Source organism: Pelobates fuscus, chromosome 5 (genome assembly GCF_036172605.1).
Source record: "Pelobates fuscus isolate aPelFus1 chromosome 5, aPelFus1.pri, whole genome shotgun sequence".
Classification (NCBI taxonomy): Eukaryota; Metazoa; Chordata; class Amphibia; order Anura; family Pelobatidae; genus Pelobates; species Pelobates fuscus.
In genome coordinates this window covers 73,582,264-73,601,073 of record NC_086321.1, presented here as the reverse complement: position 1 = coordinate 73,601,073, position 18,810 = coordinate 73,582,264, and the positions used below count along the sequence as shown (strand labels likewise).

Genomic DNA, 18,810 nt, shown 5'->3' with positions numbered 1-18,810 from the left:
CTGTGTTAATTTGTTAGTAATATATAAATCACAGATTTAGACAAGAATATATAATCTCCAGTATTAAAGCAACTTCCTCATGGTACTTCCTCTGATTTTCACCACAAAACGATTTAAAACCAAGAGAAGCTGCACTTATTTAACCCCTTAAGGACACATGACATGTGTGACATGTCATGATTCCCTTTTATTCCAGAAGTTTGGTCCTTAAGGGGTTAAATGAGTTTTGGAGGAAAGGAAACATGTTCTTGTGGTCATATGATTTGCAATTACCCTTTTCCTTTTTCTGTTTGCCTTTTAGCACTGCATTGTTAAACAGGATTGCTTACTTCTCATTCCAGACGAAATTAATATCAGGCAATATCTTTTTTTATTGAACTAACATAAATCCGGTATGGCAAGCTTTAGAGAGACTCCCCTCCCCCTTTCTTAAGTCTAAAGCAGTTCTTTAGATTTGAGAAAAGGAGCATTTCCAAAAGGTTATTATTCTAAAGTTATGTTAGTCCTATTAAAAAGTTATTACACACTTTTAATTTCCTCTGTTATTTTACATCTGGATTACTGGACTAACACAGGTACAATCTCTACTCCAGGGATAGGTTAGCTTCGGCACTACAGATGGTGTGAACTGCATCCCCCATAATGCTCTTACAGCCATTATGATAGCAAAGCATCAGGGAAGATGTAGTCCACAACATCTGGAGTGCCGAAGGTTAGCCCTGTTCTTCTCCAACACTAATATATATATTTTAGACTGAGACAGCACTGTGGGAGAGGTTCAGAGGTGCCACCTGTTGAGCATTCACCTGGAATATAGAGACAACAGATCTGATAAACCAGTAACTGGACACTTTCTGGAGAAGAATCATCCTCTGACATCACTCAGATGTACAGCGATTGACCACGTACCCATTCCAAGAAGAGGAGGTGACATACAAGGAATACTCGTACAAAGAGAAACTTGGTGGATACAAAAATTGGGCACATTCACCCCACAAATGGTTTAAATGAACAACTGTCATTTACAGCCTTAAACTGAAGCGAAAAGTCCACATAGCCTTGGGTACTGTCTCCATATCTTATGAATGAATATGAAATTCCCCAAGGGAGGAAAGGCAGATATATGTCAGACACAAATGGATCTTATTGTTAAACTTTTGTGATTACAGTATAGGATTATTATCCTAAGTAATATTAACAGTGTTTTCCCGTTTTTAATTTTGATATTACATTTTATATTTTTTCGCGTATGTGCACAGTTTCCATATTAGATACTCCCCTGTGGCAACTGTCGTCCACTTTGTGTCCAATGACTAAGGCTCTTTCTAAACAACGCTACAACCCCAGTAGACACTTTGACATCTTTCAGATGAAAAATCTTTTCAAATCTTCCTTTTTTTTATAAAAACTATCAATTATTAATCTTTTTGTCAGGCACTAGCACTTTATAATATCAATTGTATAGTAAATGTATAAATACACATCACTTAGTCTCTAAGTATCTTAATAAAGATACATTGAAGTGGACAATTTCCTCTGCACAGTTTTAGCACTTTATAATCACATTCATCGCACTTTTATTTGCACCCATAGCACTTTTCCAGTCTTATTCTGCACTAAGGCTACACTCCTTAATGGCTAATAGGTTTTTTTCCCAAACAGGATACATTACTTAATCACTTTATACTAATGTTCTGGAATTAATATTCACTTGGCATTGCATGAGTTAACATGTGATAAATTACATATTATATTGTTAGGTTATGTGAACATTATGCACTACCAGACACCCTATAGTGTTTGCTCAAATACTTTTACATTTATATATATTTTAATATGGCTATAGTTAAAGGGACACGAAACAATTTTAGCTTAATAAAGCCGTTTTGGCCCTGCAGTGTCACTGTTCAATGCTCTGCCAATTAGGAATTAAATCACAGTGTTTATGCAGCCCAAGTCACACCTCCCTGCATGTGACTTACACAGCCTTCCTAAACACTTCCTGTAAATAGTCATCTAATGTTTACACTTCCTTTATTGCTAATTCTGTTTCATTTAGAATTTCTTATCTCCTGCTCTGTTAATAGTTTGCTAGACCCTGCAGGAGCAGGGGATAAAACCTTTTAGAGTAAGTAACATCTGATTGAAAATTAAACAATTTTGTTTTGATGTAGGCTGTGTCAGTCACAATGAGGGAGTTGTGACTAGGACTGCATAACCAGTAACAAAAGTAACCTAACTCCTAAATAGCAGTAAATTGAGCAGTGAGACTTCAGAGACATAATCTACACACCCAAACTGCTTCATTAAGCTACATTAGTTTTGGTGACTATAGTGTCCCTTTAAATCCCCTATGTATCATGATAATGCTGCAATCATTTGCTTATGCCTAAGCAATGGATTTGGTGTTCCTGTGTGTGGGGTTGGCGTTGTCCGGTTTCCAGGGAGACCAATGCCGATACTTTGGAAAACCTCACGCATGTGGATTAAGCCAATCGTATCCTAGTTTCCTTGGGGATGTGATTCAGCCGATCAGGCTAATCAAAGGATAGATTATTTGCATACTATACATGTGCTCCCGGCTCCGGTGGACGCCAGCCCCTCACACAGATATTTGGTCAGTAACTAATTGGGGGCCTATATGTAGGGAGTGGATTGTAATTGTACTTGTGTTTGTCCTGAGGAAAGTTTGTGTCTGAACTGAAACATCGATGTTACTCTTTTTAATTAAAGAAGCTTATTTTTAGAAGCCCTTACAGTGCTGATATCCTTTTTACCTGTTTATATTTTCTCATCTTTCCACACTTTTATGTCCATCTTTCATGTAATCTTTCAATAGATTATGAAACAAAATAGCTCAGTAGTTAATATGTCCGTTGCAGTATATCTGTAAATTCTCAACTTCAAAATCACAGGTCAATTTAGCATTTTATCTGTAAAAATATCACCATTGATTGAGTAATAATGGCATCTATACCTCTGGAATTAATTAAATAACTAACAAGCGCTTTACGTAATTCATGGTGAAATAACTTTATGTTATAGAGTTAGTGCTTAGAATGTATCCTAAATTACTAGGACAATAACATTACTGATCATGCAGAAAATTCCCTTCCTTATCACATGGCAATTTAAAATGTCTGTCTTTTGCTTATTTTTATTTACTATGTTGAAGTAGTGGTGGTGAAAAAAAAAGATACTACCTTTTTATATATTATATGCTTACTAATACAATTTATTTTGAGACAATCAGCACTATTTTAGGAGGGGTAAAGGGAGTTGATTGTATTTTGGCTGAATGCATTTCCTATTGAGAGGCTTAATGATCGTTCTTTTTTTGTAAGCATCCTAACAGGAAATTGTGAATAACAAAATGTTCTGTCGCCACCAATTGACTTAAAAATATTGTGTGGCTTATGACAGCTGAACAGAGCTTTTCATTTTCTATTTTTTTTTCTGATCACGCGCCACCATTATCTTTTTCTAAACAATCTCCAGTGACATTATGTATCTATGTATAGATAACTATGTATAGATATGAAGACGATTAAGCACAGAAGTGAATAATAAATATGTTTGATTATACTGTTTGATTATAAGAAAGAAAATAGGTTATATGGTCTAAAAAGCATTATTAAGAATACAGCATAAAACGCAATACATTTTCCCATTAAGCAGATATAGAAAGAACAACGTTCTTTTTTCTTCTGGTTTTTTTTTATGTGTGCTCTTGGTGGAGAGGTGTGTCTCTGTTCTTGTTTGTTTGTATTTTGTTGCTGTCTCACTTATATCTACATAACAGGAATAATGTATTACTTTTTATGCTGTATTTTTTACATGATATATGTTTAAGCATGAATATTTTTGGGGGGTATATGAAAATAATTATAAAGATAAAAAAAAAAAAAAAAATGTGTACAACATGATCCAATGCTTCAATACCATTGTATGACTTTTATTAAGACACACTTTAATATGGTTCTATCATAGAGATCCTTAAAGGGGCACTTTCACTTGTGGGGTCTTCTTTGCAAAGACCCTACAAGGTGATGCTGCCCTAGTGATCCCTGTCCCTCCTCAGCACCACCATCTCTTGCCAACTTAATCTGCCAAGAGCTGTCATCACTATGTACTCTTGCATGCGTGTCAGTACAAACTGGAATCTATAGCATCGCATGAGATGATTTTTGTTGCTATCTTTTGTGTTCTAATTTAAAGAAAAACTTTCTGCTGAGTCAAAAAGAGCTACTCATAAATAGTCTCATTATGGAAAGCTTGAAAGTGAGGGCATAGTTTACAGACGGTCCATAAATTTCAATGAGGAGACACGGCATTCTTTTTCATTTTCCCCGACCTCTTGCTGAAATTTAGGTTTTCCTTCAATTGTGACTAGTGGCAACAAATCATTGTAGTGTTAGTAAAACATAGAAACATAGAATGTGACGGCAGATAAGAACCATTCGGCCCATCTAGTCTGCCCAATTTTCTAATTACTTTCATTAGTCCCTGGCCTTATCTTATAGTTAGGATAGCCTTATGCCTATCCCACGCATGCTTAAACTCCTTTACTGTGTTAACCTCTACCACTTCAGCTGGAAGGCTATTCCATGCATCCACTACCCTCTCAGTAAAGATATTATTTTTAAACTTTTGTCCCTCTAATTTAAGACTATGTCCTCTTGTTGTGGTAGTTTTTCCTCTTTTAAATATAGTCTCCTCCTTTACTGTGTTGATTCCCTTTATGTATTGAAATGTTTCTATCATATCCCCCCTGTCTCGTCTTTCCTCCAAGCTATACATGTTAAGATCTTTTAACCTTTCCTGGTAAGTTTTATCCTGCAATCCATGAACCAGTTTAGTAGCCCTTCTCTGAACTCTCTCTTAGGTATCAATATCCTTCTGGAGATATGTTCTCCAGTACTGTGTACAATACTCCAAGTGAGGTCTCACCAGTGTTCTGTACAATGGCATGAGCACTTCCCTCTTTCTACTGCTAATACCTCTCCCTATAAAACCAAGCATTCTGCTAGCATTTCCTGCTGCTCTATTACATTGTCTGCCTACTTTTAAGTCATCAGAAATAATCACCCCTATATCCCTTTCCTCAGATGTTGAGGTTAGGACTCTATCAAATATTCTGTACTCTGCCCTTGGGTTTTTACGTCCAAGATGCGTTATCTTGCACTTATCCACATTAAATGTCAGTTGCCACAACTCTGACAATTTTTCTAGTTTACCTAAATCATTTGCCATTTGGCTTATCCCTCCTGGAACATCAACCCTGTTACATATCTTAGTATCATCAGCAAAAAGACATACCTTACCATCAAGACCTTCTGCAATATCACTAATAAAAATATTATAGTACCCGCCTATGACTTTCCCACCAATAGAAAATATGTATCATAACATAGCTGAAGATATATTGATTCTTTACTGCTGTGAAAATGTCTGAAGAGGTCCACAAGCTTCACCAAAGTCCCAAATCGGTCCATGACACATATATTGTTGGTCATGCTACTGCTTAATTTAAATCTCAATAGAATTCCAATCCATGAACATTCTATTTTTAAATGATTTATTTCTTTATGCAAACCACTTACAACCTTGAACCCTCCTAACTCACTTCTGTTTCATTCCTGACTGTTCTCTCTGTTCCGCCACCTTCACAATCCTCACCTCATGCCCTGCACTTTATTCTGCTAATTTTTCCACTAAGGGCTTGTTAACAACCTTGTTGGTAAATAACCGCCGTAAATGGTCACTATTAGCAACAGCGGGTAACTTATAGCAGATACAAATTACCACCAGGTTTCCAACTTCCTTGCTAATTTCCTTGCTTTTTGTAGCATATTGCTATAATAGATGCCACTACAGATACCAACCAATTGCACATTAGCGGCTTGCTTGTACAAAAACACACAGCTGAGCATACGCACTTCACCCTGGGTGACCAGTAGCAGCTGACTGATAAAATTTAGCAACACGGTTGAAACAAGTCTTTTTTTTTTCTATTAGGATGTATAGAGATGTAACTTTTGTTAAACTCTATACACCAGGCCTTAGGCTGGAGCGAAGATTTGAGGTTAGTGGCAACTGGTAATGAGCAGCGACGTGGTTGGAAGTCAGTCACTAAACGAAAATGTGAAATATTGCAGTTGAGAAACAGCTACTAAAACCAGCAACAGGCATTTTAGAACATACTGACCCTTAGTCCTCTAGTAGTGTAGTAAACATACTGTTTGCAAATTCTGGCATGGATCCTGCTTTCTCTATTTACAAAAAAACTTTTAACATTTCATAGTTCTATCTCCTTTCCACCCAAATCACCTCCTAATCACCAGTCCCTCTCAATCTAACTCATCTAAGTCCCTTGTTGCTTCCAAGTTAATAATAATCTACTTGTTCTTCCCATAGTTGCCAAGTTTTAGCTAGCCAATCCACACCTGATTCTAATGTGCTCACAGATGGCTGCAGAATTATTAATCTAAGCAGAGTACTCGTTCTCGTGACACTGTATAGAAAAAGTGGAGTACAAATAAATTCTAAAGGGCTACAGTGAATAAACATATGGTGTTTGAAAGCATCTATTGTATGAGCCATCTGCCAGAATAAATATTATCTCATATTACCTATCCCTTAAAATTCCTTTATTTTATTCTTCTACATAGACCAGGATCTACCTAGAAAGACAATTTTTTTTGCTACACTTGTGACTTAAAATCTTTTTCTGTATGCTTGCATATTTATCTTAAATGTAACAAGGTAAATGAAGAGACAAACTCCGACGAGCAGATTAGGTGAAATAAGCATCCATATTTTACTAATTTTGAGAGGAGGCTTAAAAATTTTGATTTAAAGGGACATTATTGTCACCAAAAAACTTTAGCTTAATGAAGCAGTTTTGGTTTATAGATCATACCCCTGCAGTCTCACTGCTTAATTCGCTGCCATTTATTTAAATCACTTTGCTTATTGTGCCGTAATCACACCTCCCTGCATATGATTTACACAGCCTTTCTAAACACTTCCTGTAAATAGTCATCTAATGTTTAGGCTTCCTTTTCGCAAATTCTGTTTAATTTAGAATGTAATATCTCCTGCACTGCTTGTAGCTTACTAGACCCTCAAGGAGCCTTCTGTGTGTAATTAAAGTTCAATTTACATAGCAGGAGATAAAAGCTTTTAAAGTTAAGATCTGATTGAAAATGTGACTATTTTGTTTTTATGCAGGATGTGTTAGTCACAGCTTGGGGAGGTGTGGCTATGGCTGCATAAGCAGAAACAAAAGTGACTCCTAAAAGGCAGTGAATTGAGCAGTGAAACTCCAGATGCATGATCTATACCAAAAAACTGCTTTATTAAGGTAAAGTTGTTTAGTTGACTATAGAATCCCTTTAACTTAATAGCAGCAATGACAAGTATGGAACAACCAATCAAAAACAATGAGAAGTTATATAAGACCTCCCCACAGGAATAATCTCCTCTTTCTTTCTTGAAACAAAGCACAAACACAGCAGAAAACACAACACTCAATTCATTGGTAGAAAGAAGGAAAACCCAACAATGCACAAGGCCACATGTCCTGAATACGAAGAAGATCCATGAGTCCTTATACTGAAAAGAGAAGAGAAATACATGAAAGGAGGTGTACTCATACCATAAAAAGCGTGTGTAAAGTAGAGCAATGATTGCAATAAGTTACATATACATATACAATTACATACATAAATATATAAACCGAAAGACATAGTAAAGAAAACCATGATGAAAAATATCAAATGCAAAAATTATTAAATAAACTAGACATGTACAATTCGTTTCGGGACGAATATTTATTCGGACGAATTTCGGGAAATTCGGACATTCGGTTACTTCCGAATGTCCGAATAGCCGAAGTGCCGAATTGCCGAAGTGCCACAGGCTGCTCACTGTTTAATAAACATGCCCCTACTCACGGTATTGCGAGTAGGGGCAAAATTTACTAATACTAAGTAATTTTTACTTAGTATTAGTAAATGTGTCTGAAAGACCAATTTAGGTCTTTCATCCTTTTGGTAAATAACTCCCTAATACCGTGGGAATTAGGGAGTTATCTATCAAGCGGCTGCAAGACAAGTTCCGAAATTCCGAAGTTCCGAAGTGCCGAAGTTGCAGAAGTTCCGAAGTGTCGAAGTGCCGAAGTTACCAAAATTCCGAAGTGTCGAAGTGCCGAAGTTCCGAAGTGTCAAAGTGCCGAAGTTGCCAAAGTTCAAAAGTGCCGAATTGCCGAAGTCCCGAATTTCGGAATGCCGAACCGAAACGAAAAATTTTCCCATGCACATGCCTAAAATAAACTATCTGAAACATAACACACAATGAAAGAAAAACAAGGAACAGGATACAAGAGTGGGAAAATATCCACCTTCTGTCATTAGTAAAATTAGCATTATCTCCTCACTTGAGCTCTGATAATCTTCAATTTTACTATATGACAGAGGAAGGAGGCTACACAGAGCCAGTAAGGGAGATGCTCTTCTCTCCCATTTCTCCCTTCCACCCACACTGAGGAAAGCCCTCTCGCCTCCCAATCCCCTGCACAGATATTTTTTATCCAGCAAATGTGCTCTGAGCCCTTTGAATCCTCCAATCAAAGGCTTTTCAGCGGGGCCCCATGACATCGGACAGAGGTGAGTTGAGCTACGCCGGAATCTTTGCTAGGTGCTGGATTAAGGTGAGTGAGATGCTAATTTTAAACGCTCTTTGAGCATTTCATTTGGGGGCACCTACAGGATAATGTCAATAGGACATTATTCTGATAACATAGAAACATAGAATGTGATGGCAGATAAGAACCATCTAGTCTGCCCAACATTTCAATAAAACTGAAACCCTCTAACAGGAGTAGCGCTGAACATACATGCAAGTGAAATCAAATCATGTGATCATAAATTGCAGCATTTCACCCAGTAAAAACACATGGAAGCCCTAATGGTAAGCAAAGCCGGTTATTGGAGCTTCCACTGAATTTGATCTGTCCTGTGCATGTGTCTGCAGCTCCTAGACCATAGTACAATTACGGCCTCTGGACTCTTATGAAAAGTGTACAATGAAATTGTTTTGAGAAAAATAGGAGACACAACTTTTTCAGCTGCCCAAATATAGCTACTTAGTTACATAGTAATCTAGGTTGAAAAAAATACTAAAATCCATCAAGTTCAACCTATAAAACCTATTTATTTTTGCTGTTAATCCAAAGAAGGTTAAAAAAACCAAGAAAAAAAAACCAATTGTAGCGATTTCTAATATTGTCACAAAAAGGGGAACAAAATCTTCCTTGACTCCATAATGGCAATCAGGTTTCTCCGGGGATCAACAACCTATTTACATATTAATTATATAATTGAATGTTCTGTTCCTGAAAAACACATCCAAGCCTTTTTAAAAATATCTGTAGCATCTGATAAGACAACTCTTTAGGTAGATAATTCCACATCTTTATTGTTCTTGCTGGAAACAACCCTTTCCTCTGCTGTAAGTGAAAACGCGTTTCTTCCAGTCTCAATGGGGGACCTCTTGCCTGTTGTATATTCCTGCTAATGAAAATATTAGCTCATAGCAGTTTGTACTGACCCTGTATATATTTGTATAGTACTATCATATCCCATCTGAGGTACTTTTTTTTCTAAAGAAAACAAATGAAGTTTTTCTAGCCTTTTTTCAAAGGAACACAGTAGCATAATACAAACCAGTATTTCTGAAGCTACAGTGTCCCTTTCCCTAACTTATTAGGTCCCCTCTACAATCCAGCGTGCAAAGGGGTAAAAACACTTTTATACTTTCCTTAATTCCAGTGCCGAGGCTCCCTTGTCTCTGGTTAGGTCTCCTCCTCTTAAGACGTCATGGAGCTAGTCTTGGCTAATGCAAAGAAGGAAGTCATCCAATGTCATTTCATGGAGTAAAACTCCATTAGAGAGCACAAACCACCTCTAGAGATTGTCTGGAAGACAGCCACTAGAGGTGGACTTAACCCTGTAAACATTGCAGCTTCTCTAAGACTTTAATGTTTTGCATTGCAGGGTTAAACAGACAGGAACACTACACCCACACGATTGCCAATAAGATGAACTTGTATGGGTGTCTAAAGTGTCTCTTTAACTAATGTTTTCCATTCCCCTTATTGTTTTGTAGCTCGCCTCAGCACATTTCATACCTTTGCAATATCCCTCTTTAAAACTGGGGCCCAAAATGCGGTCTTACCATTGATTTACATTAGATCTACAATAGATCTTACAAGCTTTTGTAATTGCAGACCCGCATTACAAACTGTTGCCTAGTTTGTTATCTATTATTGTTCCCAAGTCCTTTTCATTTCATGTTATCCATAACCCAAGCAAGCTGAAGTGCTTTAGGGGTCTCGAGTGTGCCTTTAATTTTAACATGCTAGTTAGTGGCAATAAAAAGTCCTGATTTGCTCATTTCATCCTATGTAAAATCAATATTTCTTAGAAGAGAAAAAAACTATGTGTACATATAAAAAGATAAATATATCACACAGTAACAGTGAGCATCTACAAGTACCATGTCCTTAGCAGAAGTGAAGACTCTGCTAAAAGTGCCCTTGTTTGAGTTTTTTGGTTTAGTGACTAAGATCGCAAATTAGCCAAAAGCAGACCATTTTAACAGCCTTGGTCCTTAAGTGAAGAACTGATTGTACATTAAATTATTCTATTGCTTCAGCTTTACTTGAATTCCAAGAATGGAGATATTTGAGAAACAAAGGAAGGAGGATTTGTTTTGTCCTGGTATGCAGAAAACCTTGTATACTCATTTCGAGGCTGCATATATTTTGCGTGTTAAGGAACAGTGAGAAAATACTTTGCAGATCTGCAATATATTCAAATATTAATTAGCTGCCCCTGTGTCACTTGTTTAAGGTCAACCCGGAATCAACTAAAATCCATGTAATATGCAGTGAGTTGAGGGGGGGAAAAGGAGGAAGGTTACTTACTCTAGCAGCACTGTAGTAATTATGGTGCCAGATGGCACACTGTTGAATGGTTTCACACCTGCCTGGGTCCAAAAGGCACAGGCAATCTAGTCATTCTTTACATGTATTTCTATTGTGGAAGTTCCTTCAACAGTAGCAATGTTGGACTAGAGTTCACTCACCAGTAGCACCACCAGGGATGGCAGCAATGTCCCCTCTCCCAGGCTAAAGGTAAGAAAGGAGGGGGGATACAGTCAATGCTTTTTTTTTTAATTATTACATATTCTGCTAATAATCTGCCCCCCCCCCCCCCCAACACACCAGCCCTCCAATCTCCAAACATATTCACACACCAGCACCCTCACTCACACACACACTGCATCACTGACACTCACAGCCCCCTCACTCACACACACACACACACACACACTGCACCCCTGACACTCACAGCACCCTCACTCAAACACACAAACACACACACACTTCACCCCTGACACTCACAGCCCCCTCACTCACACACACACACTGCACCCCTGACACTCACAGCACCCTCACTCCCACACACACACACACACTTAACCCCTGACACTCACAGCCCCCTCACTCTCACACACACACACACACACACACACACTTCACCCCTGACACTCACAGCACCTTCACACACACATACACACTGCACCCCTGACATTCACAGGGCCCTCACTCACACACATGCACTGCACCCTCACACACACAGCTTCCTCACACGCACATAGCATCCTCACTGAAACACAGCACACTCACACACTGCCCCATCACTCACACTCAGCACACACACAATGCACCACTCACACACACAGAACCCTTACCAACACAGCACCCTCATACACACACTGCACCCTTCTTGCACACATACTACACCCCTCACACACCCACACCCACACATCACTCTCAAACACACACTGCACCCTCACACATACACACTACACAATACTCTTTCCTGGCATTTTTGTCTCCTGGTATCCCATCTATGGAGACACCAGAGACAAATTTCAAGCATACACAGTGCAAGCACGTTATTAAATTTGCTTGCGCTGCGCAGAACAAATACATGGCCTTTTTCTCATGCTAGAGTTCTTCAGCACAGCTCTCCGCATGGTCTGCCCTGGAAGAGCATTGAACCAACATGCTCACTTTGTGGTAGGGCGTGATTGTTATTGGTGATGACAAAACACACCCTATCAGGCCCTGCCCTACTTTCAGTGGGCCGCTGTAACTAAAAAATGCCGGGCCGGGGCCGGACCGCGAGGCCGATAAGCCGCATGTCTGATGGGCTCCTGAAGCCTATGGCTTTATAAATCGATTAAAACCGGCTTCTACACATTCTTGACGCCAAAAGCTGTGCCATAAAGTAGATAAGACCGGGGACAACACTGAATAACCCAACTACAGAAGTTTTGAAGCTCCGATCAAACTCTGAGACGACCGGAGGTCTGCGGCCTAGCCGAGTGAGAGGTGAGGTGGACGGCCGCCTCCTTACCTTTCTACCGCTTACTGATGTCTAGCATGTCGGAGGCGAAGGCTGCGAGTCCCCCCCCCCCCCCTGGACCGGTGGGGGTTATCCTGGTCCCCGCTGGAACGGTATTTCCACATCAGAACTAAAGGCTACTATCTGCGACATGGAGATGACTGCGGTTCCCAAGATGGCGCGGAGCCTGAATCAAATCAATTGCGACATGCAAGATCACATAGACAAAACCCTGCTACACCTTGAAGAGATTTTGATCGCTTCTGGGCAGCACTAGAAGAACGCGCAGCAGCAGTACCACCCCTGCCCCATAAGAGAGGCCAGAGAGGTAATAAGAGAGGGATCCCTCCAGGCAGAGCACCTAAACCAGCACCTGTCAGTACCATCAGAGGCCCCCAGGGGCCGAGGGCAACTCAGGAGTCAGCCCCGCCACACAAACAGAAGCCTACAGCTCTCCACTGAAGTGGGGCCAGGACTTAGCATGCTTCCGAGTCCATGTCTTGGTGATAACGGCCCCAGAAAGACTCGAGGTTAGAGAGGCGCCTTCCCTCAGTGACTCTCCTGTAAGTGCCCGGCCCTTACCGACTGTGGGAGTCGGGTGACTTTCGCTGCCTCATAGAATGATGGACTGCTATTTTCCCACTACGTCCATGCAAATCTAGTAGATCCTATCTTGTTTTGTTATGCTTTGACCGGTTTGATTTCAGGTTAGAGTGCTAGCTTACTAAGGTACATCGTTTCAGTGGTCGCTACATGGTATAATAGCCTGATTTTGACACTAGAACATATTCAACACTCACCATGTCTATAATTTCTTTAACTACTTACTTACACCAGCCTTGTTCAGCATTAAGACATGAATATCGTTATCCGGGCTTCCACTCTAGCTTCAGCCCGGTATAAGCAACATGAGCAGAGAACCCAGGCTAATTAAAAACTATGAGAATGCCCCTACTTGTTTAAATGTTATAAGCCTGACACCCACGACGCGAACCACTATAACAAGACTTAAATAATCAGCGTGTATTTTGCTTGTTTTATAAACTTTAAAAAATTGTGCTTTCTTTGCATGCCATGTAACTGTCGACTTGTTTCCAAATTGCCTGTGATTGCTGTTGTGGCATTAGACATGCGTATGTTATTTTATGCACAGCAAGAATAAAGAATATAAAAAAAAATAAAAAAATGCCGGGCCGAAATTTTTTTCCCAGTCCGGCCCTGTTTGCTGGTGATATATTAAATAACACAACTTTCTGAAGCATAACACTTCATCCACCCATTTGTTCTTGACAGGTCCCAAAACTTAAACTAAAAATCGGAGTAACACGAATACTTTATGCAAATTGATATTGATAAAATGTGAAATGATCAGATGTTACTCATATGAGACCTGTAATCAAAAGATAACTACCCTGACCTCCATGGGTTTTATAATTATGTTTATTAATGGTTGTCTGTGAATGTTTTAGAGATTTAATATGCAGCAGTCTGAAGTGTACTATCCTAAAGGGTAAAATGAAGTATTTTGACAAGTTTAATAATTTATCACTGTGAGCTTACTGCTTATCAAGACATTGAAGCTCAGGGCTCTGGGATGCATGAAGTGGTTTGTTTTAGTGAGGATTTTTTGGAATGACTTTGACATGCAAAAGTGATGCACATTAAACTGACCTATTATGGAGGCAACAACCACTGTCATTGTGGGTGTTTATGGTAGAGGAAGCAAGACAAATGGACAATTTGTGAGCTGGTGACTACAAAGAACAGAAGCCCTGCACGAGGTGGTTGTTTCTCTTGGATGGGCATTCTGGGGCTCCTAATTATGAACAGATTGTTACTAATGGGCAGTACGCTGTGGCTACGTATACTGTCAATGCAGGTTCCGTGGGGGTTGTGGGTAGCCAGTGACCTCAGGGCAGGGGAGAGCAGGTGTGTTATTCTCTCCATACTTTCGTCCCATCTTACCTTTCTCCCCCCCCCCCCCCCATTATCCTCCTTTTTTCTTTCTATCTCTCTCCCCATCTTTTTCTTTCCTGATCCTTCTCTCTCCTTCCTCTTCCTTTCTCTAACTCTTGACCTTATCTACTCATTCTCATTAGTTATGCCAAACCTATGGCAAAATATCTGTCTCCCCATGGAGGTGCATTTCAGATTTTATGGGCGCCTCCGACTATCACCAAAGCCTTTCACCAACCTTTACTGCAACAATACCATAGTTGACATGGGGAAAGTTGAGAAAGGTTTTAATTAAGATTGAGATGTTGCATTGTTTATAAGATTGGTTGGATTTATTAACAACTACTTTCTGTACCTATTATGGTCTATTTCTTTACCCTAATATTATACTTGTTTGTACTTGTTTTTTTTTTGTTTGTTTTTTTCTTTGACTCAATAAAAATGTATTAAATCTAAACTAACCTTTCAAAGAAATGTAGTTCACGGCCTTCTGTACACAAAGGAGAGTCATTATTGTTTCAGAAGAATGTATTCAGACCACACATAAAATATTTGTATGTTTCTTGAGAGAAAACAAAATCTAAGAAGAATCTCCAGTGGAATGTTCTATCTTCAAACCACCTTTGCCAACTGTCCACAAGCTTGTTAGCGGGACATTCCAAGCAAAATATAAACTCTTGGTTATGAAACGAAGACCTCACCTGTAGAGTTGTTTTAACAATAGTGATCTGCAGAGTTAATTGCAATTGCATGTACATCCCACAGTCAGATATATCACATGGACAATCTATGCTACTACCTGAATTATAGTTACTTACATGTTGCGCTCTCTCCTCCCAATTCTTCTCACAGACTCTCTTATATAATGTAAAGCTAGATCAATGCTTTATATTTTTATACCATATTCAGGGGTTCAAATGATATTCCCAAGATTCCCATGGTAAAATAGGGGCACTGGGATTGGCTGAGATGTGACAAGTATTCTAGTGTATGGAGGGCTTACTGCTGCCAGTGAAACAGAATTTTCTGTGAACACTTCAAATGTGAGTATCTTTTTATTATTATTTCAAAACTAAGCATCAGAAATGTGATGCTTTAAATCAGTTGGTATAAAGGTAATTGTATTTCTCTCTAAAAGCACTGTAATATGAAAGTACATATCCAAATGTACAAGCCTGAGCAGATATGACTATACACATTAGCAAAAGAAACACATTACAGTCTGAATAATTTATCACAATTGGAATACTGTCAACAAGTGTTTTTTTTTTACAGAGTAAAGCTTCACAGAACAGATCAAAGATGTTCTATCTGTCACAACAGTGACCCCTTCACACAGCGTGAAACCCACAGGAAGACGGTTACCGGACCTTAGAATGGCCGCACTAGCGTCTGAGAATAGTTAAAGGAATAGCCAGAGGTCAAGGGATTACGGAAGACGGGCACACGATTATCCAAGCCAAGTAACGGGAAACCAGAAAACAGAATAGTCGGAGAGATAGCCAAGGGTAAAATACCAAGAAGGACAAGCAGAAATAAATAGCACTAGGGGACTTTAAACAAGAACCACACTAGCGCATCTGACAAATGTCACGATAGCCCTTTTATAGTGTGGGTTCTTTGACTTTAATTTTGAAGCCACGCCCCCAACAAGTCCGGGAGCGTGGCCACGTTTGAATTTTGGCGGCACTTTCATTCTGAGCCGCCTCCCGGAAGTATGGGAGGAGGACGCCGCGCTGCGCGGGACCGGTGGGGAAAGGTAAGCGCTCGTTACACTATCAATATCATCACAAATTATGAGTTATCTAAAATTAAATAAAAGAATCAATTTTCTCACTACCACATACTTTAGAGAAAAAAAAAAGTATTAACAGTATAATATTGGCATCAAAACAGCTGTAGTTTAAAGAAGCAGTTTTACTGTAGAGATCATGCCATTGCGCTGTCAGTGCTCACGTATCTGCCATTTAGGAGTTAAATCACTTTTGTTTCTGTTTATGCAACCCTAGCCTCACACAGCCTCCATGAGAAAAATGGTTTCATTTTCAATCAATTGTTAACTTACTTTCTAGGTTTTTATCTCCTGCTATGTAAATTGAACTTTAATCACACACAGGAAGTTTCTGTATGGTCTAGTAGGCTAATAATGAGCAGGAGATAGGACATTCTAAATTAAACAGACTGTGCAATAAAGGCTAAACATTAGATGTCTCTTTACAGGAAGTGTTTAGGAAGGCTGTGCAAAGCACATGCAAGGAGGTGTGCAAAGGGCTGCATGAACAAAGTAATTTAACTCCTAAATGGAGATAATTGAGCAGTGAGACTACATGGGTATGGTCTATACACCAAAACTGCTTTATTAAGCTAAAGATATTAAGTGCCTATGGTATCCCTTTAACATACAATTAATTTGAAACAAGGGATGTATTGCTAGTACATACATGTGTCTTATATTGTGGCTCCCAAGATGACATTACAAACAAATGTTCTATATTGATCAAAACTTCATCAAAACGTCCTTCCTTGCTCACCAACCACCCTGATGGTTAGAATGAACAAATAATGTTTCTAATTAAAGCTTGCTTACTGTTTGGGAGAAGGGCAGAGGGGTCTGCTAGTGACAGTTTCCTTGTACATTTGTATTGAGACAGAATGAAGCTTTTCTAGGGAAATTATTTTCTCTAAAGTCTGTACTGCAATTATTAACCAGAAAGATATGCATGTGAGTTCTATGGTTAATGTTCTCTGGAATGCAATAGCTATGTATTTTCAAATAGGTCTTGACAAACTCCACCTCCAGCTGCCAGTTAATTATGCATAGCATTCTCTCTTCTGTCTCTTCTGTCTCAGTCAATAAATGAGAGATTTATGCATTAAACAGTGAACTGCAGCAACTAATGAACAGAATTGTAAAATACTGTGGCTGAAATTAAAGGGACACTATAGTCACCCAGACCACTTCAGCTCAATGAAGTGGTCTTGCTTGCCAGCTCCCTCAGGTTTTAACCCTTCACATGTAAACATAGCAGTTTCAGAGAAATTAGGTGCGAAGCCCCTCCAGGCTGCCCGAGAGCGCCCGTGGCCGCTGGACTGCAGCTCCGCAGTGTGCAGAGCTGCAGACAATGTGTGTGGCGAGATCTGGCCAATCAGAGTGTTGACGCACCAACAAACACCCCCTCCCTCTCCCCATCACCACCCTCACACACAACAACAAACACTCCCCCTCTCACCATCACCCCCCTCCTTCGCACCATCACCTCCCCTCCCTCTCACCATCACCCCATCCCTCCCACCGTCACCACCCTCCTTCACACCATCACCCCCTCCCTCTCATCATCACCCCTCCCTCACACTAACTCCCCTTCCCTCACACCATCACACCCTCCCTCACACCATCACTCCCTCCCTCACACCATCACCCCTCCCTCACACCATTCCCCCCTCACACCATCACCCCCCTTCATCTCACCATCACCCCCTCCCTCACACCATTACCACTCCCCTCCCTCACACCATTACCACCCCTCCTTCACACCATCACCCCCTGTTCTCTCACCATCACCCCCCTCCCTCATACCATTACCCCCTCATACCACTACCCCCTCCCTCATATCATCACCCCCTCCTCTCACTATCAACCCCCCTCCCTCTCACCATCACCCCCCCCCCCCGCCACACACACACACACACCATCAACCCCACATAAACCACATTGTATCATTTTTGCCTTGCTTCATAACATCAATATCCATTATAAAACCAGGAAAAGGTGGGCATGGATGGTGAGCTGATTTGGTGGTGCAATGGGCCACTTGACTGGGTTTGCCCACCAGGCCTAAGGTGTAAACACCTTAGACAAACCTGGGTAATCCCTAAATCTGGACTGCTAGGTGTGCCTCGAGGACAGGGTTGAGGAGCACTGACATTTCATGCTAACATTACAATCTGTAATTTAAATACTCAGTCACATTGATTTAGCACCAGTAGCTCTACATAGCCTTGCTGGCCCTAAATAAACAAGACATTTCTAATAGACTTAGCATCTTTTAAAGTGGAACAGTCTCGCACAATAGTAAGCACTACTGAAATGATAAATATGGTAAATTATGTAACAAAAGTACAAAAATACTACACTTGCCTCAGCAACATAACCTGGCTGCTGTTCAACCAGACTTACAAGGCAAATTAAACAATTTAAAAGAAAGTTCTGAAAAATACCTCCGATATGACTGTTTTTCTTTAATATATTATTCTGAGTCTATCACTATTCCTTCTGCAGGTTAATCCTCGGGCTGGGTTTAAAAGTACCACAACTGAATAAAGTTCCTCTGTAGAAATAAACACAAGTCAACTCAGAGTGAATCATTATATAATT

The 18,810-nt window shown here is 39.8% G+C and overlaps 1 long non-coding RNA gene across 1 annotated transcript in view; it reads right to left on the bottom strand.

Annotated features, from left to right (window-relative positions):
• LOC134610778 (uncharacterized) overlaps positions 1-17,085 on the bottom strand; it is a 140,178-nt gene extending 123,093 nt beyond the window's left edge. The window contains exon 1 of the long non-coding RNA XR_010090875.1: positions 17,023-17,085. This is a non-coding gene — a long non-coding RNA (uncharacterized LOC134610778). The remainder of the gene's footprint in view (positions 1-17,022) is intronic.
• Positions 17,086-18,810: the final 1,725 nt, after the last annotated feature.